Raw genomic sequence first — 23,603 nt, 5'->3', positions numbered from 1 at the left:
CACTAATACCTATACAACATTCATGAACTTAACTTGAGAGCTTTTTTTTATTCAGTCACACTGTCCTTTATTACATTTCAATATGCTGACATACCTGGGATTCAAACCCAATGCCTGTGGCATTGCACTCAGACACTCTATTCATTGAGCTGTCTGCCCTGTAAACGTCGATTTACATACAGGACTAAAAGCAACACTTTAAAAACACATTAAATACACTTTAAAATGGAGCCGCTGCGGCCGCTGTGATCAAACCTTAGCCTACGTACTTATGACACAGTTAGCGTACAAAGCCCCGTACCATGTACGCACTTTGCGTACAGACGCCGCGCTGGCCGTACAAAGTACACGCAGTGCGTACACACCCAAAGACACGCTGTGAGCACTTTGCAGCTACACGTGTGACTGAAATACACTTATAACCTTTAGCAGGGAAGAGAGACACGACACCAGATTGTATTTAAGATGCTGGGTTCCGACACACCAACATATAATTGCTGAAAGGGGGTTACAATAAACAACAATACAATACAATAGAAAAATGGCTACAGTAAATAATACATATACGTTTTTGGTTTCGCCTGCGCTTCCCGGCTGGTCCTCAGTCATCAAGGGAGATGACCTTCAGAGTCTGTGATAGTGACCTGGCCTGCAGCTGGCTTTTTATACATTTATCCAAAACCTAACACAATGGAGACTGTAATCTCTTTGTCCATTGGACACAGGGATGGTCATTTACAGTACAGGAGAGGTCATAGGTCAGTTTGAATAGGTGGGCGATGTCTGTTCCAGGTGCAGTTGCAGATGTTCTCCTCTGGGTTCCCGCCTCATATCAAGAGCACAGTACATACAGTTAATGTTTATATTCTGCTCCTGCGCATAACTATTCGCAGGAGCGTGCGATCTTCTGCAAACCAACACCAGAATATTGCCCTTAATATACCCTACAGCTGGATACCAAACACCACCTTATAACCTAGTTCTGTCCCCTCCTATCCTGTAAAGGTGAATCCCTTTGTTCTGATACCATTTAAACTAGTGTAACTTGCTGGTGTGGTGCAGGGAGACTGTGTACATTGTGCACTATTTGGATTAAATATGTAATGTGTTTTTATGGCTTTTCCATGCGACTACAAACACCACCGTAAATACTCATACCACGCACTAATACGCAGGACCGCGGGAGCGACCATATGCAAATTGCAAATATGCGCACGCACGGCAGAACATGTACACGCACGGAGGCCATTTGTGTAGTTTGTATGTGATGTGTGTACTGCAATATTTTTCGACTTCGACAGTCCACTCTTTGGCAGTCACCAATAACTGCCACTAACTAATCAATAAACAGAAAAATATCTATACAATGTATAGCTTGGCTGATCGGAGGAGAGTTGCAGGTGGGAAATGTATGACCTAGTGGGATAGTAAAAAGCATGTATTATGACTCAATGTCTGAGGGGCATGTATCATTGTGCCGTATATGTTCTAAATATGCTTAGAGGTATTGCGAAGTATACATTAAATCCTTCTCATCCCATATTAAGGGTCTGTAAATGGGCCAACAAACATTACCAAGCTCTTTTCTGCTTCTTGTTCTAACAAATGGGGTGCACATTTAGTTGATGATACATGGAGGGGGAACATATGTGAGTGCTAGTATATGTGGATATCACCTGTAGACTATGCGTGCCATTAACTGGAGGTTGCAGAGAGACCATAGCTCATAAGACACATATATAAAAATACATTCACATAAACATTTTGGGTAGGGTTGACGTCTTTTCCGGTTGGATGAATCTGGGCAGAGGGGGAGACAAAGAAAAACGGGTGAAAGAAACAGGCCATGAAATTCATTTGAAATCCTTATCATAACACTGTCTCTATGGATGGATCATAAATTAAATCTGCTGCTGTAACAGCGCCCTCACTCCTTAGACTCATCAAATTTGTGCTGCGCTTGCGCCGTGTTAGAATTCGAACACACCTAAATATCAAACCAATAATTATGATGACTCCCAGGATACAAAAGAGAAACTTCCCCACACTCACAATGACATTTTGAGCTCACTCTCCTAAACCTGAGAACCATTTGCGTGGGTTCAACCATGAGACCCAGCCGGTCAGTTCATTACCCACAGTCGCTAAGGTAAGGTTGTGCCTCCTCCTGAACTCCCACTTCAACTGCAAGATCTCGTCCATCTTCTGATCGATGATCTCCGTGGGGTCGTCAGTGCTGTTCGTAATAATAGGATTTTGGTACCTACCAGGTAAATCCTTTTCTTTGAATCCATAGGGGGCACTGGAGTACTCTTGGGATATGGACGGCTTCCACCGGAAGAAGGCACTGAATAAATTAATTTTTGAGACTACTCCTCCCCTCCATATCCTGCAGCACTTCAGTGTTTTTTACTGAGCCGAACAGGATCGATAGAGAGATTGACAAAAGGAGAATTACATATAGTCTCACAGACAACAATAAAGTTGACACAACGTAACAGACAACTAAACAGTTGACACCATAACTGATTAACCCTTGTTAAATTTAAACCAGTCGTGAAAGTGTGTTACCATAAGAACCACTGGACTCCTAAAACAGGTAAACTGCTCTGGGTGGGCGTCCAGTGCCCCCTATGGATTCAAAGAAAAGGATTTACCTGGTAGGTACCAAAATCCTATTTTCTTTTTCATCCACTAGGGGTCACTGGAGTACTCTTGGGATGTACCAAAGTCTCCTCCGTGGCGGGAGAGCTGTTTGGCACCTGTAACACTAAACGGCCAAAGCTAGATGCTGCTGCCGCGAACGTATCAAACTTGTAAAAGCGCACAAACGTGTGCACTGACGACCAAGTAGCCGCACGGCAAAGCTGTGTCGTAGAAGCCCCACGACTCGCTGCCCATGACGTCCCCACAGAACGTGTGGAATGAGCTGTTACTGAAGTAGGTGGCTGTAACTTAGCATAAAGGTAAGCCTGACGTATAGTCAGTTTGATCCATCTGGATAAGGTCTGCTTAGAGGCTGGCCAACCCCTCTTAGCTGCGTCATAGAGAACAAACAACGTATCTGTCTTACGCACAGTAGACGTTCGGAAAACATAGATACGCAATGCGCGAACCACATCCAACGTTCCAGAGTCTCCTGTTAACACAGGAACTACTATTGGTTGATTGATGTGAAAAGACGACACTACCTTTGGTAGAAAAGCGGGATTCGTCCGAAGTTCCGCTCTGTCATCATGAAAAATTAAATACGGTGACTTGCATGACAAGGCACCCAAATCTGAAACACGCTTAGCCGAAGCTAAGGCTAAAAGAAAAATCGTTTTCCAAGTGAGAAATTTAATATCCACTTGTTGTAAGGGTTCAAAGTAATCGGACTGTAAGAAATCTAAAACCAGATTCAAGTCCCATGGTGCTGTAGGTGGAATGAAAGGAGGCTGTATCCTCTTTACACCCTGTAGAAACGTATGTATTGACTGCAACGAGGCCAATTTCCTTTGAAAATAAATTGACAACGCAGATACCTGCACCTTTAATGTGGAAAGACGTAGTCCTCCATCTAACCCCATTTGTAAAAATAACAAAAGACGGGATAATTTAAAAGACGATGTCGGAAATTTCCGAGCTTCACACCAACCTATATAAGTACGCCAAATTCTATAATAATGAGCTGCCGTAACCGGCTTCCTAGCTCGTACCATGGTTGGTATAACAGACTCAGGAATGCCCTCTTTCCTTAAGATGGCCTTTTCAACAGCCACCCCGTCAAACGCAGCCGCGCTAAATCGGGGTAAAGGAACGGACCCTGTTGTAACAGGTCCGGACGTAGTGGGAGTGGCCACGGATCGTCTGCGAGTAACCCGAGGAGATCCGAGAACCAAGCCCTCCGAGGCCAATGAGGCGCTATTAGAATGACTGTGACGAACCCTCTCTTGATCCGTTTTAGCACCAACGGGAGCAGCGGAAACGGTGGAAACAGATACACAAGGCTGTATGGCCACGTGGCTGTGAGAGCATCCACCGCCACTGCCCCTGGATCTCTTGTTCTGGACACATATCTTGACACCTGATGATTGTGGCGGGATGCCATTAGATCCACCTGAGGGTAACCCCACTTCTGGATCAACATCTGAAATACTTCTGGATTCAATGCCCACTCTCCTGGATGAAAATCCCGACGACTGAGAAAATCTGCCTCCCAGTTGTCCACTCCAGGAATGAACACTGCCGATAATATCACCTGGTGATATTCGGCCCATCTGAGGATCCGAGCTACTTCCCGCATAGCCATGCGGCTTCTCGTTCCTCCTTGTTTGTTTATATATGCGACTGCCGTCGCGTTGTCTGACTGCACCTGAACAGTCTGAAAACGAAACATGTACACCGCTTGTCTTAGAGCATTGTAAATCGCCCTGAGTTCCAGAACATTTATGGATAGCGATCTTTCGTGATCCGCCCAGAGGCCCTGGAGCCGATAACTCTGAGCTACAGCTCCCCAACCTCTGAGACTTGCGTCTGTTGTCAGAATTATCCAATTCGCGACGCCGAATCGTCTCCCTGCAGATAGATTGTGTATTTTTAACCACCAGAGAAGAGACACCCTGACTTGTGGTGACAACCTCACCCTGTGGTGCAGCTGCAGATGTGATCCCGACCACTGTGCTAACACCTCCAGTTGAAACGGACGTGAGTGAAATCTTCCGAACTGAAGTGCTTCGAAAGCCGCCACCATTGTGCCTAGAAGGCGAATGCACAAATGTACTGAGACTGTGCGTGGCTTGAGCACTAATTGCACCAGATGACGAATGCCCTGTACTTTCTGTTGTGGCAGGTAAACCCTTTGTTTTACTGTATCGAGAATCATCCCTAGGAATTGAAGTCGTTGACACGGAATTAGATGTGATTTCTTTAAACTGACTATCCAACCGTGCTGAACTAGTACATTGTACGTTAGTAAGGCATGTTGGAGAAGCAATTGTTGAGACGGAGCCTTTATGAGTAGATCGTCTAAATACGGAACAATTATTACCCCTAGGGACCTGAGATGAGCTGTCATCACGGACATTACCTTGGTGAATACCCGAGGCGCTGATGAGAGGCCAAACGGTAGAGCCTGAAATTGGTAATGGTCTCGTCTTATCGCAAACCTTAAGAAACTCTGGTGAGGTGGCCAAATCGGAATGTGCAAATACGCATCCTTGAGATCTAGTGCAATCATGAATTCCTGTGGCTCTAACCCTGCAATTACTGACCTGAGAGATTCCATCTTGAATCTGTGGTAAGTGACGTAATGATTGAGACCTTTTAGGTTCAATATTGGCCTGACTGAGCCATCTGGTTTTGGTACCAGAAACAGACTGGAATAATAACCCTGCCCCTGTTCCTGCGCAGGGACCGGAATTATCACTGCAGCATTCAGCAGAGACTGAATGGCAACCTGCAGAACTGCTTTCTTGTCGTCCGACACAGGCAGTCCTGTCGTGAAAAATCTTCCTGTCGGAAGATAATCGAACTCTATTTTGTAACCCTCTAATACTAAATTGCGGATCCACCCATCTGTGGACGTCTGCAGCCACGCCCCCTGAAAGCTCTGAAGGCGTGCTCCCACAATTGGAGATCCGAGATGGGCTGGGAGCCCGTCATGCCACTGGTTTGTTAGTGGTCTTGGTGTCTTGACGACGTGCATTGGATTGTCGGGCACTACGTCCCCGACCTCTTCTGCCCGGCGTGACTGCTCCTCCCTGCCCACGAAAGGGCTGAGTTCTAAAGGATTTGAACGCCGGACCAGAATATTTCCGTTTAGGTATAGTTGTAGGCGATGGAAGAAAAACAGACTTCCCTCCAGTAGCCTCAGAAATCCATTTGTCCAATTCAGGACCAAAAAGTTTCTCGCCATCATAAGGCAATGCCTCTATACCTTTTTTAACCTCCGTCTCCGCCTGCCACGAACGCAGCCAAAGTGCTCGTCGTACTGTGACTAGCGATGAGGACAGGCGAGAAGTAAGCTGACAGACGTCAGTAGAAGCTGTACATAGATATTCAGCAGCTTCCCAGATTTGATCCGCGAGAAGTATAAGATGATCATCTTGCAGAGCCGACTTGAGCTCTTTTATCCATACCATTAAAGCTTTAGTAACCCAAATGCCAACCAACCCAGGTCTTAACAGCACTCCAGTTGCTGTGTACATGGACCTTAGCATAGCCTCTATTTTACGATCTGCAGGGTCTTTAAGCGTAGTAGCAGTTGGGACTGGTATGGTTAACTTCCTCGTAAGTTTAGATACGGATGAATCCACCAAAGGTGGGTTCTCCCATGTAGCTGTCATGGCCTCTGGAAACGGGTAACTCGATTTAAATCTACGAGGAATAGAAAACCGTTTGTCCGGATTTTTCCGTGACTCTAGTAACATTTTATTAAGAGATTCCGAGATAGGGAAACACATCGGAGATCTCTGTCGTTTAGTAAAGACTACCTCATCATTCGTCAGTGGCTCCTCAGTTTCCGTAAACTCCAGCGACTGACGAACTGCTCTGATGAGATTGTCAATACCTGGGCTGTCAAAGTCGTCACCTTCTGACTGTTGTTCTATTTCGCCCTCCTCGTACTCCTGTTCAGTGAGGTCTAGTATCCCAGAGACAGGAAAATTAGTAGGAAAAGGAAACTTATCTTTTCCACTCAAGGTGGACTTATGACCAGTTTGAGACTCCCCAGGTAACTCAAATGGTCTCATCTTAAACTCAGATCTTGCCGCCTCTCTTTCTTCACGAGAGGCGGCCAGTTCTGATTGTAAACCAACTAATACATCTGCAAGTAAAGCCCATGGCGGGTCCTGAGATGCCTTTACTTCTGGAATGGAAATCGTATTTATGGCTGTATTAACAACACATGCTGTACATGTGGTGGATCCATCAGGCAACACACTCTTACAGACATGACATGACAAATGTTTCTTAGATTTTGCTGGTGTCTTACTCATTATGAAGACAGACAATACAAACTCCACACAGACAGACTGCACGACTCAGTAATAACACCAAAGTTTCTGGTATATATCTAGGCAAGTGCAGTGCCTGCCAGAAATACGAAAACTGACCCCAAAATTCCTCTAGTACCACTCTTAGCCGAGATGTAAAAATAGGAAACCTGGAACAGACAGGAGAACATTTAAACATATTAAGCATTTCTTGCACTGCCAAATACTGTTAAAGTCTCCCCCCCCCCCACTCCCACGACCTCCGTGTACAGCACCGGGTCTGGGCCTGTGGAAGTTTTGCAAAGGGCCGTGTGAGCGGCCTGTCTGTAGACCCCGGACAACGGAACTCCTCGGCTGCTGCGGGCGGATGGCGGAAGCAGAGAGCGTGCTGCATGCACACGTGCTCCCGCCCGCCACACACAGCATAACGGCGTGTCTGTGTAGCCAAGCAGCGCTGCTGCTGCGCAGGGAGCAGCGGTCTTTTAGGATGCTGGGAGCCGGAGAGTGAGAGCGCGCCGCATGGACCGTGAAGCGGCCCATGTACACGCGCTCCGGGCAGCGGTGAGTACCCAACAATCCCCAACAGTGGAGCGGCAGCAAGCGCTGACCGCCCCAACCCAACATACCTGGACCGTGACAAAAGTCTATGACGGGGCCTTCATCCAAGCTCCGTCCAGCTTTCCTGCAGGCAGCCTGCAAGTGGAGTGAGGGAGCTCTTTACAGAGAGGTCCGACACTCACGGCTACTCAGCCGCTTCCACTGTCCCTGACCCACGCCTGTTAGAAGGGGGGAAAGGACGTGGAAATTGAAGAAAAAAAAAAACTTAGAAAAAAATTCCAATACTTTGTGGATGAGCTCCACTATGCCTTCTAACTGTGTCGAGCACAGAAAAAACACTGAAGTGCTGCAGGATATGGAGGGGAGGAGTAGTCTCAAAAATTAATTTATTCAGTGCCTTCTTCCGGTGGAAGCCGTCCATATCCCAAGAGTACTCCAGTGACCCCTAGTGGATGAAAAAGAAATATGTACAGCACTTCACACCATATTGAGTTGCCAGAGTAACACAGTACCCACCTGTCACAGCTGTGACGTAATTAAGGACCATCCTGTGCTGGATCAGTTCCTTCTTGTAGGCTTGTAACTCCCTTCCCGTATACCTGAAGGTGTCATCATACATTTCAGTGATATTATCTATCAAGTTCGCTGGCACATGGATATACCTATAATTTATAGTTCCTCTGGCAGTACGGGTGATGTCTTATGTGAGAAGGAACTGAATCCCGGTGGATTCGTGGATCAAATCAGAGGCTTCTTGCTCTGCCCTATCTATGAGGTGTCTCTTGATGATGTGCTCATAGTGAGTATGAGTATAAGGAGTCTGAGCACTGCGGTGAACGTTTTTCATTTTATCGTGGGTTATGGTCATGATCTCCGGTAGTACACTCCCAATATAACACAATCCCTCAGAGCTCGGGGCAAGCCACTTGTACGCTTTCCTCCCACATATGAAATAGGCATCATCTGGGAGAACATAGGGGAAAAAATGTAACATCACCATATTGCAAACTTTCCAAGTAAAGAAACCAATCCCTAGTTCTCCCATTTGCTCAGTACAAGTATCGGGCTGGATGATATGGGCACAATACCCTGATGATACTTTTCCAACCCATATGGTCTTGCTTCCACGGGAATACCTATACCGAAAATACCTCCCACTGTTGGCTATCTGGCGTACAAGTTCAGAGTCTATGGGTATCTTATCAGCTCTGTGTGAAAAGGTCATTGTCTGGTTATTCCACGTTACTTCCCAATTTCCTGGTTTTCGGTAATTGGAAATATTAAAACACAATAAGGACCTGTCTACATGATACTAGTGGAGTTTCAAGCTAGGGGGCCTGGAGATATTGAATTTCTTGTCCACCGGTCTCCCACCCCGTAATTCGAGTACCTCATCTATTGCTAAAGGGTATGGTACTAATCCTGACTTACTCTGACCTTGAGGTACCTGTGAGCACACCGAGCATTCTGTCTGGTTTAAGACCTTACCCACTAATGAGTGGTAATCACTCAACGGATGGCGGTCCATGTTTATATTAAGGTTGGACTGACATCTCTGGATGCACCCATCCTCGACTATATTCTCACAATTCCTAAAAATACAATATTCATCAGACAATAACCCTTCACAGTGCCTCCAGCCTTTACTCGAGTGATGTGCTGCTCCTGAGATCCTACAAATTCGTACTCGCCATCAGAACCCATTCCAGATCCCTGCTCGACCTCTCTGGGACCCTCACCAAAACAAATTGTCCTGATCAAAAAAGAATTACTAGAAGAACCCGAAACGCAGTCTCTTGTGATAGATCCATTTCGTTAGGGGAAAGAAGGAAAATAAGGAGGAGAAAAAGAAGGAAAATGGAGGGGGGGTGAAAAAAAGAAATGGTGCGACAACCGTCCTAGATCTTGTTGCTCTCCGTACTCTAGTGATACGAGGTTCTCTTCGCCTTGCTCTTTGTCACGAGTCCTCTCCGGGTCAGCGACCTTCTTGCAGTGGGACGAGTGGACCCAAGTCTATCTTTCGGCGACCTTTAGTGCTGTCGTGCTGGTTAACAAGACTTGGTATGGTCCTTCCCACCTGTCTATGAGGTAACCTGAGCGTAAGAAATTTAGAATAATCACATAATCCCCAGGCTCAATGTCATGACAATTACTGTTCGGTAGGTCAGGAATCACCAGTTTTAGATTTCTTTGTTGATTTCTCAGCTGCTCACTCATCCCAACCAAATAAGTCACAGTCACTTCATTATTGCATTTCAAATCATCCTGGGGGTCTATCATTACATGAGGTTGTCGACCAAAAAGAATTTCAACGGGTGATAAGTTAAGTGAAGACCTGGCAGTGTTTCTGATGCTGTACAACACTAGTGGTAAAGCTTCTGGCCACAGCAATCCAGTTTCAGCCATCACTTTGCTCAGCTTGTTCTTAATAGTGCTGTTCACTCTCTCTTCCTTCGCACTTGCCTGTGGTCGGTACGGAGGATGTAGCTTGCTATTAATTCCCATCAGTTTGCACATGACCTGAAAGACTTCACCTGTAAAATGGGTACCCCTATCACTTTCAATCATTCTAGGGATACCATATCTACACACAAATTCCTGCACAATTTTCTTTGCAGTGAATGTAGCAGTATTTGTGGCAGCAGGGAACGCTTCTACCCAGTTGGAAAATACATCAATACATACTAACACATATTTCAAATTCCTACAGGGTGGTAACTGTATGAAATCGATTTGTATTACCTGAAAAGGTCCGTCTGTCGGAGGGATATGGGATGGCTCTGTTGGTATTGTCTTACCAATATTATTCCTCAAGCAAGTAAAACATGTCATTGCTCTCTTACCTGCATGAGAAGAGAATCCTGGCGCACACCAGTAGGCTCTTACCAGCTTGCACATACCCTCTTTGCCCAGATGAGTCAGACCGTGTGCCGCCTCAGCTAGACTTGGAAGATATGCTCTGGGGGCCACCGGTTTACCATGTCCACCTGTCCAAAGTCCTGAGGACTCCTGACCATACCCCTTCGACTTCCAGACCATCTTTTCCTGTAGGGAACACAAATTTTTCATTTCAATTTTTACTGTCGTGTGTTATCAGTTGTGTGAAGTAAACCATCTGTGGAAAGCGAAAAGAGAGGGGAAATAATAAAAAGAAAATTGTCAAGTTTGCATTCACCATCAGGCTGTCACACCATCATGCATATCGGTGTCTGTACACAGTCTCCCTTCACCAGTATTCTCATTCTCCACCCTTTGTGCATGACCAGGCACATTGCAGTAATACTGGTGTCATCGTGCTGGTGAGATATACTGGATTTGGGCAGAACTCTGACGGACCGAGTAGGCATGTGGCGTTTGAACTGTAATCGGGTCCATGTATTGTACCCTCCTGTCGGTGAACGTAAGAGATAAGGAGGAAACTTTGAAGAAAAATCACATAGAGGTTAGTTTCAGATAAGTTTGTAGAGGCAAAGAGGATTTATAAAATTTGACAGCTGGATTGGGCACTATGGGGAATGACTTTTGTGTCGTATCTCTACTGGGACTATCCCAGCCATCAATCCAGTGTCCTGTCCATCCTAAGTTCATAGGGAACCCGGTATCTGTGAGATAATTTCCTCTACCTGTGATGGACATGAATCTAGAACAGTGAAATGCAATATTAGTCTTCGTGGGTATCCAACATACTTTGTACTTCCTGGGCGGGAGCACGCTATATGTATACCATATCTAACAAAACTCCTGTTAAGTTAATCAGGGGCCATTTCTGCTAGAGAAAGAAGCAAAAGTTTAGAGGCCTCATCTTAACCCCAGCAAGTTTTGTCAACAAGGGTAAAGTTGCATTTATTCCGTTCTTCCCATTAACCGAATCTGTGTTTTCTATATGGCTCGTGATCCCTTACTATATGTCCCTTGATCCCGTCTATGTGTTTAATAATGTGGCTTGTTTTCTCTGTCTAGGGGTCTATATTGACTATGTGTCCTACTATTCCTACTGTCCCTTGCAAAATGTCCTTCCTTTTTACAAATGTAACATATTCTCGGTCTTTTCCTACCACCAGGGTTTTGGGGTTTAGGCTGATGAGGCTTTGCTGCAAGAGCCTGTATATTTTCAGTCCTCAGCCTCTCCTCCTGTTGTTCTCTGCGCCTAACAATATTCTTGTGGTGTTCAATTGCGCACGCTCTAAGACAAGCTACTGTGACCCCTCTCCACTTAGGCAAAGATGTTTGTACCCTGTCCCTTACTGTCTTATTGAGCCCGTCCATTAGCACAGAGGCAGCCACCTCCCTGTAATCCGCATTGTTCCCTATATCCGATATCCCAACGTATCTATCCATTATTTGCAGAGCCCAATGGAAATATTCAGATGCCATTTCATTTTCCCTCTGTTTTATGGAGAAAATTCAGTAGTGGGGAAATACAACTCTAGTTGCCTGTTGATTCGTTCCACATTCTCCTGATTGTGTTCGTCAGTCATAGGACTATCCGACTCTAATCTACAATCAGTGATTCATTTTTGGGTGTCAATATTAGGGGGTAAGCACGCTTTCAAAAATATCCGCCAATCTTTGTTAGCTGGTTCATGAGCATTACCCAGATCTCTGATAAACTTCTGACATCTGGCTAAATGCTTCCAGGGATCATGGAATTCTGAAATGATTGACCGCAGCTCAGCTCTGGACCACGGGCAATACATTGCATTATTCCTGGTGAGGATTTCTCCCTGTCTATCGGTTCCCCCATTGGGAGTTACTATTTCCAAGACAGGATGTAATCCTACCATTCCGTTCCTAATCTGTTTACTGTAAGGTGTTGTTGTCTCTGTGCAATGACCCGTCTCACACTTACCGGTAGCTGTGACCTCACCAGTTCTGTCAGTGGGGAATATTGTTACTGCTCTAACTGGATGGACATGCCCCACCTGAGATTCCTGCAAGGTGACTGCCTGAATGAGAGCTGCGATTTGGCTGGGTCCTTCATCTTCCTGTGACCTATAACCTTGGAGAGACTTCAAAACAGGATACAACTTGCAATAGTTAGTAGAATACAAGAGCAATGTATTAACCCTATCAATTACAGATATACCATTGACTGTAGCCATCTCTTCACTCTCGACCTGTGTTGATAATGGTGTGTCCGTGCCCTCATTCCTGCTAGGTTTGGAACTTGCTTTGCGAGTTTATTCCCTTTGCACCTCCCCCTCTTGTTGCCACAGGTTTAAACAATCGTTATGTCTAATCCTTTGTTTTCTGGATTTAATCAAACATATTTTACTACCTACATTCTGCAGTACCTCTGGTTCAAAGCTGCCCACCCTAGGGAATGATACCCTATCTTTGTCAGTCATACGTACCCACTCATTGCAAAAAACTTCCGTGTGTGAACCATATTTTTCACACATGATAAACCTTGCCGACCCTTTTGGTCTTTCTTCTTCAGCCTGAACCCTGCACAAACGTCTCTCATTTGAGCAACTGGCTCCCATATTTGTGGGTCTTTTTAATAACTAAAAATTCCCACAAACACCAAAATACTCAATGCAAGTAGATGGTGGAAGTATCTCCGAGCGCCTTCCACTTGCTCTCGCCCACGCTGGCCACTACTACGATACACTGTTGATATTGGATCGCGATGTACCCAACTTCGGGCTCCTATGAGACCTTACAGCACTGTGATTTCTCTCGGTGGAAGTTCTGTTGGAATATTTTCCTGAGAGAGGCAGCGAAAAATTCCTTTTCGGTATCTTTCTACTGGAATTTTTGTAGGGTGAAAAACAGAAATTAGATAACTATTCTTCACCCTTTCCAGTGGAAGCACACCAGGGAGATTTCCCGATGTTATCAAAGAAAAACCCCTTTGTCTATACAATCACATCTGCGTATGCTTTTCCACAGCGCATATGACACAATGGTATCACGTTGTGCTGTGCAGAACACACGCACATGCGATGCAATCACACAGCCTATAGATACTAGTTATCTATATGTCCTACGATTGCTGTAGACCACCTAGAAATCACCTAGTTGTATGGGACACCTAGATCACCTAGACCACCTCAAATCACCTAGACCACCTAGTTCTAATCACACAAGGTAGCGAACCCTACGCCACCGGGCCTCTACTAACCCAGTGTTACCACTCCAGCACCTAGACCACCTAGTTCCGGGTTCAGCTCCACTCACTCCTCTTTCACTCACTCAAATACACCTTGTTTTTCTGTACAGAAAATTTCCACTCGTTCTGATCGGCAGCTTTTCCCCCAGAGGCAATACAGTTTAAACAAAAGTCTTAAACTAATCTGCTTTTGAAACCGGATAGTTATGTGCTATTGTAGCATGGCTACTATCCTACATTAATTGAACAACTATCGTGTGGTTTTATTATGCACACACAACCCTACGCAAGCTTGCGTAATTACGCAACCATGCGTACCCCTATGCCACGTGTGCGGCCTTGCGCCACGTGCACGTTTTTGTACGCTGTCCTCACGTTCCGAACCACGTGTACCAATGTGCGTACGCAATAAAACAAATCACACAACTTCGATAAATGTGAGCAATAAAAACTACTATTGCCCACTAGACACAACTTGTTCTGTGTAACCCTTTATGACTGGGCCAGACCTGCGTTTGTGTCTTTACACTTACTTCCTTAAATACTTTTATTTCAAATTTATCTGTATAGCAAACAAATGTATACGATTTCACACAGATCTATAATGACTGCAATAATCTATAATTTAAATGATATGATTCAGATTGGATAGCTATCTTGCAGAACATACACTGATATAAATATACACATAATTATAATAATATTATATGTATGTACCATTCACTGGCCTCCTATGAGACACCTTACCTCTAATTTGCATATCAAAGATATTTGGCTTTTCACTACTAAAAAAAAGTAGTTACACAGGTTAATTTGCATTTCAATGGCTATCCTCCACAAGTCTTGGAAGAAAAGAAAGAAAGAAAAAAAACTTTTTTTTTCCACAGACAAGAAGTAAAAAAACACTTATCTCACCATTTACTCTCACTAGGCCCAATTGAAACTATTTGTAATTGACTATGGCATGGGTTAAATAAATTCATTGGTAACTCATAAATGGTGCTATGAATGTGACAAAGGAAACTGATTGTTCTGAGCACACTGAAAATCAGCTATTTAGAAAGTGACCTTCCTAAAATGGCCACTGCTCCTCCCCCTTCCACATCCATGAGGTTTACACAAGATGGTGGACAGGCCATGTGGTTAGGCCAAAATGGAGGACAAACCATGCGGCTCCTTTGTCACAAAGAAATCACAAATTATAGAAGCACCAGAAGTTACTTTAGGCCTGAGTTTTTTTTTTTGTTTTGTTTTTTTAAAACTATATCAAGGCTATGCAGCAACTTTTAAATGTACTTTTAAATCTACTTAACAGATAAACAATCCAATCTGAATCAAACACAATATGACTTATTTGAACTTTGTTTTGCAACAATATGTGAGAAAGTATGCAAAGTATCGGTGCCCTTTGTGTACGCTTTTGGCGGCAAAAAAAATTACACAGATTTTTAAATAGCTTTTTTCCTGTTTACAGTGTCTATCAGCACCTAACTGCACACAAATAGGGTTTTTTTTTAGAACATCCACCAACCAGGAAAAGGTTACGTAAGATAACTTTCCACCCTTTGCTGATAGATTAAGTCTGCTATGACCTGCTAGGCTGTGAGCATGTGAAAACCGGATCGAGCCCCCAATTGTAAATGTCGATTTACATACAGGACTAAAAGCAACAATTTAAAAACACATTAAATACACTTTAAAATGGAGCTGCTGCGGCCGCTGTGATCAAACCTTAGCCTACGTACTTATGACACCGTTAGCGTACAAAGCCCCGTACCATGTGCGCAGTTTGCGTACAAATGCTGCACTGGCCGTACAAAGTACACACAGTGCGCACACACCCAAAGACACCCCGTGAGCACTTTGCAGCTACACGTGTGACTGAAATACACTTATAACCTTTAGCAGGGAAAAAAGACACGACACCAGATTGGATTTAAGATGCTGGGTTCCGACACACCAACATATAATTACTGAAAGGGGGTTACAATAAACAACAATACAATACAATAGAAAAATGGCTACAGTCAATGGTACATATGTTTTTGGTTTCGCCTGCGCTTCCCGGCCGGTCCTCAGTCATCAAGGGAGATGACCTTCAGAGTCTGTGATAGTGACCTGGCCTGCAGCTGGCTTTTTATACATTTGTCCAAAACCTAACACAATGGAGACTGTAATCTCTTTGTCCATTGGACACAGGGATGGTCATTTACAGTACAGGAGAGGTCATTGGTCAGTTTGAATAGGTGGGCGATGTCTGTTCCAGGTGCAGTTGCAGATGTTCTCCTCTGGGTTCCCACCTCATATCAAGAGCACAGTACATACAGTTAATGTTTATATTCTGCTCCTGTGCATAACTATTCGCAGGAGCGTGCGATCTTCTGCAAACCAACACCGGAATATTGCCCTTAATATAACCTACAGCTGGATACCAAACACCACCTTATAACCTAGTTCTGTCCCCTCCTATCCTGTAAAGGTTAATCCCTTTGTTCTGATACCATTTAAACTAGTGTAACTTGCTGGTGTGGTGCAGGGAGACTATGTGTACATTGTGCACTATTTGGATTAAATATGTAATGTGTTTTTATGGCTTTTCCATGCGACTACAAACACCACCGTAAATACTCATACCACGCACTAATATGCAGGACCGCGGGAGCGACCATACGCAAATTGCGAATATGCGCACGCACGGCAGAACATGTATGCGCATGGAGGCCATCTGTGTGTAGTTTGTAAGTGATGTGTGTACTGCAATATTTTTCAACTACGACAGCCCTTACATTGAAGGCTAGAGAATGATAAACTAGAGAATTCTAACTATTTGAAGCTTACCTTGTACTTTGTGAAAAAATTATCAGCATTGCGGCTAAGCAGCTCTATGTAGTCTTGGCTGCAGGGATTGGATGTGTGGCTGCCCACTATATAAATCAGCTCAATTGCAATGCTGATTATAATTTTTTTTATAAAGTACAAGTAGCTTCATATTGCTGGAAATCTTATAGCTTTTATGTAGGATCAAAAAGCTCAAAGTGTAGGGTGTTTCACTGGAATGCAACAGGTTATGGGTTTGAATCCTGGGTATGGCAGTATATTGAAATGTGTTATTTAATAAAGGTTATTGGAACTGAATAACAACAAGCTCTCAAGTTAAGGCACATGAATGTGGTATAAAGAGGATATGTGTCCAAATTTTGTCCTGCCCCTTCCCCACGAGGGCATGCGCTTATGTCCCTGTTAGAATAAGGTGTGTGTGTGTGTGTGTGTGTGTGTGTGTGTGGTGGATTCTCTTTCTGGCACAGGGCACCAGGGGTGTATCTACCCATTGGCCAGGATGGCACTCGCCAGGGGCGCCGCCGGTGGTCCCACCCACGGCCATGGGGAAGTCTCACATTTTAGAGGCAGAACCAGTCCTCCCTTCCCCGTGCAGTTCCTCATCCACAGTGACGCCCGGCAACAACTACAGCAGGCAGTAGTGGCAGCCAGTGTTATTTGCCCTGGTGTCCGGCAGCTTCGCACAGCACTACAATAAAGAAAATGCATAAACTGCAGCTACCAGCAGCCCTTACTGCAGTGAGCTCCGGCAGCAAGGGCTGCCGGGAGCTGCAGTTTATGAAGAGTTTCTTTACTGTAGAGCTGTGCGGAGACGCCAGACACCAGCGCAAGTAACACTGGCTGCCGCTACTGCCCGCTGTAGTTGTTGCCAGGCGTCACTGCAGGTAAGGAACTGCATTGGGGGTGGGGGAGACTGGTTCTGCCTATATATTTATATATCTATATATATATAGTTCATGTGGCGGATGCGGCTCTTACGGGTCTTGCTGACATCAGATCTTCACAGGCATCTCCAGGCTGTCAACATTTCATTTCTTTAATTTCATAAATTTCGTCAGGAGATGCCTGTAAAGATTGATGTGAGTGTCGCATCCGCCACATGAACTGTATATGTTTTATTGATGGCACCCGGGCATAGTACTGCAAAGTGGATTGTGAGTGCCAGCTCTATCTATATATACAGTATATAGGTGCTTAACAAGGCTTGATGGTGGCATATCAGTATGCTAAATGTCATAAACGCAGTCAAATAATAGGCATCATGATAGTCACCCAGCCATCATGAACAGTGGCCAACGGTACCGTTTTTGGTGTATAAACACCTTCCTCATGGACTGTACAGTACCGTTTATGACATTTAGCATACTGTTATGCCACCATCAAGGATTGATGTATGTCTTTTAATGATTTTTATTATGATTAAATCACTTTTTTTGCATTAATGTGCTGGTGCCCATGTTTAGAGAAAGACATCAGCCTACTCTAGCCTCCCCAGTGGTGCCTAAACCTACTCCCTCCCAATAACCTCCCGCCCTAACCCTAGGAGTCCCCGGCATACTTATGGCCGGGATGTCTGCAGTAGGGATTCCGGCCTCAGCATTACTGTGTGGTGTATTGTGAGTAAGGGATACTACTGTGTGGTGTAATTTGAATTGGGGGTACTATTGTGTGGCAATGCTTATTTCCTTACTCTTTCCTCATTTCAAATATGGGGGTGGCGCCAGTCCCTTACTTTGCCAAGGGTGCTCGGATCCCTAGATACACCCCTGCAGGGCACCAAAAAGTCTAGTTACGGCTCTGGTACTGGAACTAGTTTTTGGACTAAATTTATATATTTTATGTTTTATTTGTTTTATAATGCGTTAACTTTATTTCAAAACGATGGAAACATAGTGCACCATTTATATGGATTTAGAAGTCAGGAGGACATTAGACATTCTTTGACATGGGTGTGGTATAGAAGATCCCATATGGTCGACAGGCACACGGTTGATATGGACAAAAGGCCGACATATAAAAGGTTGACACTGGAAAAGGTCTACAGGGTCATTAGGTCGACATGACAATGGTTGACGCAAAAATGGTCAACGCACTTTTTTGTTTGCATTTTTGGGTTTAGTGTGGATATTTTTTCAGCTGGGATCATCATTTGTAGAAACACCTTCGCACGCCACGCTTCGGGTATGGTGTCTCACTCCGCTCACCACAAGGTTACTAAAGGTTATTATTTGCGACATGGATAGTCAAAAAAAGAAAAAAGGTCCAAAAACATGAAAAAACAAACAAAACACACGTGTCAACCATCGTCATGTAGATCATATGAACCTGCCGACCTTTTGTCCATGTCGACCGTGTGCCTGTCGACAATATGGTGGTGGCCTAAAGATGTTGACCTAATGTATGTCGACGTATAGTTCGGATCCCCTTTGACATGCAAGAGCACTTTTATATGTTACAGAAATACAAGATGCTTTGGATGTAATATCTGTAATTATAGTAGGTGGTACATAATTCTTTATACTATAAAATTGATGATAATATATACTATGTTTAATCGGGATGCGGTTAAGATGCCAGCTGCTGGGATCCCAGCAGCAGGAAAGCAGACACCAGAATCCCAACAGAGTCAGGAGACCGGAGCCGGAATCCCGACAGCCGGCATCCAGACCGTAAGTAGAGCGGGAGGTGTTAGGGCCGGGTGGTTAGGTTTAGGTGCCACTTTTGGGGGGATACAGTTAGGCTACGGGAAGGGAGGGTTAGGGGGTAGGGGATACCATACTTACCTTGCCTCTGTCGGAAACACAAAATCTGGATAAAATATTCCCTATCCAAACATTACCCAGAAGCACCCACTTTCGGATGAAACGCTGCATCTTTTCAGATTTGCAAATCTGAACTATCCCTCAGCAAACAGCACATTTGGTAGGTACAGTATTTCCTAATGCAAAATATTATACATTTTAGAAGGCACCATAGAGATGCAGGGCCAGCTTAAGGCTTGTGAGGGCCTCCTCCAATAAAACTGACACCCCATGCAACTATGCAAATTTACCTTGCCCCACAGTGCCACCCCTATATGCCTCACTGTGCCCGTTTGCTACACAGTGCCAGTTCCTGCTGAGCCCCAGCACATATACCCAGTCCCCTCTAGGGCCACCCTCTGTACTTACCTCTGTCAGCCCACCAAGCTTACCCGCTGCACAGACAGGATCTGTGTGAATGTGATGTTCCCTACAGGGCAGAACAGCTCCAGCAACCTCATCAGCATCATGGATGTGATGTGTCATGTGACACTGAAGAGGGGATTTAGGAACCAATCTGCGCTGTATGCATAGGGTACATATAGATCACAGAGCCGCAGCAGCCCGTTTGGGTACCAGGTCTCAGCAATTCAAGGTCAAACCGACCCTATGGGGTGCCCTTGGTTGATCTCCCCTGTCTCCCCACTTCATCTAGCCTACTAAAGATCTGTCAACTGTTAAAAGGCACTTGCCAGAATTGTGCCTTTATTTTGTCATTTAGCTCCTTGTTGAGGTATCATGTCCTTTTCTTTCACAATAGAGAAATGAAGTATGCCATATATAAAGAATATTGCAGGGAAGACAATAGGATCACTGATTATACTGTAAATGATGACATCAACATTTACTGCTGAAAGTGCCTACAATGGGCACGTGAGCGTCAGAACTGGACCATGCAGCAATGGAAGAAGGTGACCTGGTCTGATTAATTGTGTTTTCTTTTACATCATGTGGACGGCCGGGTGCATGTGTGTCATATACCTGGGGAAGAGATGGCAGCAGGATGCACTATGGGAAGAAGCCAAGCCGGCAGCGACAGTGGTATGCTCTGGGCAATGTTGTGCTGGGAAACCTTGGGTCTTGGTATCATATGTTTGTTACATTGGCATGTACCACCTACCTAAACATTATTGCACACCAAGTATACCCCTTTATGTCAAAGGCCTTTTTCAGCAGAATAATGCGCCTGACCACACTAAAATTTGTTTAGGAATGGTTTGAGGAACACGACAAAGAGTTCAAGGTGTCCACTTGGCATCCCAATTCCCCAGATTTAAATCCAGTCGGATATGTGGGAAAACAAGTCCGAACCATAGAGGCTACACCCAGGGCCGGCCCAAGCTTATTTTTTTTGGTAAGCAAAAATAAATTTTGGCGTCCCATGATGGGATCCACTTTTTACAGGGACAGCGCACATGTTGCCGCAAAAAAAGGCTGTGATTTGACAAGGAAAGGGTGTGGCCACACAACAGTGCCCCAATGGGTACATTGAGATAGTGGGTGACTGGGGTGGCAGGAGTGACTGGGAGATAGTTGGTGACAGGGGTGGCAGAGGTGGCAGGGATTTAGTGGGTGACTGGAGAGGCGGGGGTGACAGGGAGATAGTGGGTGACTGAGGAGGCAGGAGTGACAGGTGGATAGTGAGTGACAGGTGAGGCAGGAGTGACAGGTGGATAGTGACTGGGGAGGCAGGAGTGACAGGTGGATAGTGACTGGGGAGGCAGGAGTGACAGGTGGATAGTGGGTGACTGGGAAGGCAAGAGTGACCGGGAGATAGTGGGTGATTGGGGAGACAGGAGTGATAGGTGGATAGTGAGTGACTTGGGAGGCAGGAGCAGTGATCTCGTGGAGCGGAAAAAAAAGTGGGGCCCAGGGACCCCTTACTTTAGAAATTTGGGGTCCTACTCCACGTTTTCTGGATCCCAACACAATTTATGCTTTTGAGCTCCCCTTATGTCCACCCCACATGCCCTACACAGATTGGGATTGAAATACTGGCGGTCAAAATCCAGACAGGCGGAAGGCGAGTATGCTTACCTTGCCCCAATGGCCTCCTAACCCTCCCTTCCAGCAGCCTAAACCTACCCCCCGCCCCTCCATCCCCACGTAACCCTTTTCGGGGGTGTCTAAACCTAACACCCCCCTCCTCGCATCCCAACCTTCCACCCCCTGCAGCCTAACCCTAACACCCCCTTCCCCACAGCCTAAACATAATCCCCCATCCCCGCAACCTAACCCTCCCCCCACGGCTTAAACCTAACCTCCCCCTGCAGCTTACCTATGAGATGGGCCAGGCTTGCTCACTGTAACAGAGTCCTCATTGTCACGGTAACCGCACTCCCCAGCAGCAACTTAAGACTTCTAGCTGCTCCCAGTCTGAGTAGCAGTGGCATCAGGGACAGTGGTATCCCTGTAACACAGTAAGCGCCCAGTGTCTGCCTATCCACGGTAGGTGGCAGGGCCTTCTGGTAGTGTGCAGAACAATTGGGATGGGGAGACAGAGTCTGAGGATTCCTATTGGCGCAGAGCAACACACCTGCTCATTTTCCAAAACCAGGTCCCTCACTTTCTGTAGCGTATATTTCTCTGAAGTCCTAGTGGATGCTGGGTACTCCGTAAGGACCATGGGGTATAGACGGGCTCCGCAGGAGACTGGGCACTCTTAAAAGAAAGATTAGGTACTATATCTGGTGTGCACTGGCTCCTCCCTCTATGCCCCTCCTCCAGACCTCAGTTAGTATCTGTGCCCGGCCAGAGCTGAATGCACCCTAGGGGCTCTCCTGAGCTTCCTAGAAAAGAAAGTATTTGTTAGGTTTTTTATTTTCAGTGAGATCTGCTGGCAACATACTCACTGCTACGTGGGACTGAGGGGAGAGAAGCGAACCTACCTGCTTGCAGCTAGCTTGGGCTTCTAAGGCTACTGGACACCATTAGCTCCAGAGGGATCGAACACAGGCCCAGTCCTCGGTCGTCCGGTCCCGGAGCCGCGCCGCCGTCCCCCTTGCAGAGCCAGAAGAACGAAGAGAAGTTGAAAATCGGCGGCTGAAGACTCCGGTCTTCATTAAGGTAGCGCACAGCACTGCAGCTGTGCGCCATTGCTCCCTTAGCACACCACACACTCCGGTCACTGATGGGTGCAGGGCGCTGGGGGGGGGGGGGGCTCCCTGGGCAGCAATTAGATTACCTTATTTGGCGAAAAGCACATAATACAGTCTGATAAACTGTATATGTGCATTAAGCCCCGCCATTAAAGTACATAAAAGGACAGAAGCCCGCCGATGAGGGGGCCGGGCCTTCTTTCTCAGCACACCGGCGCCATTTTCTCTTCACAGCTCAGCTGGAAGGAAGCTCCCCAGGCTCTCCCCTGCAGTATCCTGGTACACAAAGGGTAAAAAAGAGAGGGGGGGGGCAACATAAATTTAGGCGCAAATATGTGTATATAAGCTGCTATAGGGGAAAAATCACTCAGTATAGTGTACATCCCTGTATTATATAGTGCTGTCGTGTGTGCTGGCATACTCTCTCTCTGTCTCTCCAAAGGGCCTGGGGGGGAACTGTCTTCAAATAGAGCATCCCCTGTGTGTGTGGTGTGTCGGTACACGTGTGTCGACATGTCTGAGGTAAAAGGCTCCTCTAAGGAGGTGATAGAGCGGATAAGTGTGTGGGAGGGTGTCTCCGTCAACAACGCCGACACCTGTTTGGATATGTGTAAGTGCTGAGGTAAAATTATTGCACAAAAGGTTAGGGAACAGAAAGGAAATATACCCTGGTCTGTCCCTATGTCACAGAGTCCTTCAGAGTCTCTCTATGTTCACTATCCAAAATAACAAAGTATCGACACGGAGTTTAACTCCACTGTCGACTACGATAATGCAAAGTTACAGCCAAGAGGGCTAAAAGATATTCAATATATGATTATTGGAATAAAAGATGATTTGCATATCACTGATGACTCATCTGTCCCTGACACGAGAGTACACATGTTAAGGGGAAGAATGCTGAGGTAAATTTCCCTCCTCTCATGAGGAAAAAGAGCGGGAATCTCCAGACAAGTGACGGCAGCTTCCCACAAGAGAATTCTCAGGCTGTATCCTTTCCCCACTAGGGCCAGGATGTGTTGAGAATCTTCCCCTTGGGTGTCCTGTTTGCACTAGCTATTCTCAGGGACCCTGCAGATAGGGTGCACATTCTAGTATACTACCCAGACCGGCGATTGTGTCGGCATGGGTTTATAGCGCTGTGGCAGCGTGGACAGGTACCTTATCAGCAGAGATTGAGACCCTAGTATGCATATAAATATTTTAAGATGCTGTCTTA

The sequence above is a fragment of the Pseudophryne corroboree genome, chromosome 2 (genome assembly GCF_028390025.1).
Source record: "Pseudophryne corroboree isolate aPseCor3 chromosome 2, aPseCor3.hap2, whole genome shotgun sequence".
In the NCBI taxonomy this organism is placed as follows: Eukaryota; Metazoa; Chordata; class Amphibia; order Anura; family Myobatrachidae; genus Pseudophryne; species Pseudophryne corroboree.
The sequence above is the reverse complement of the archived record's forward strand: the minus strand, read 5'-3'. Positions refer to the sequence as shown.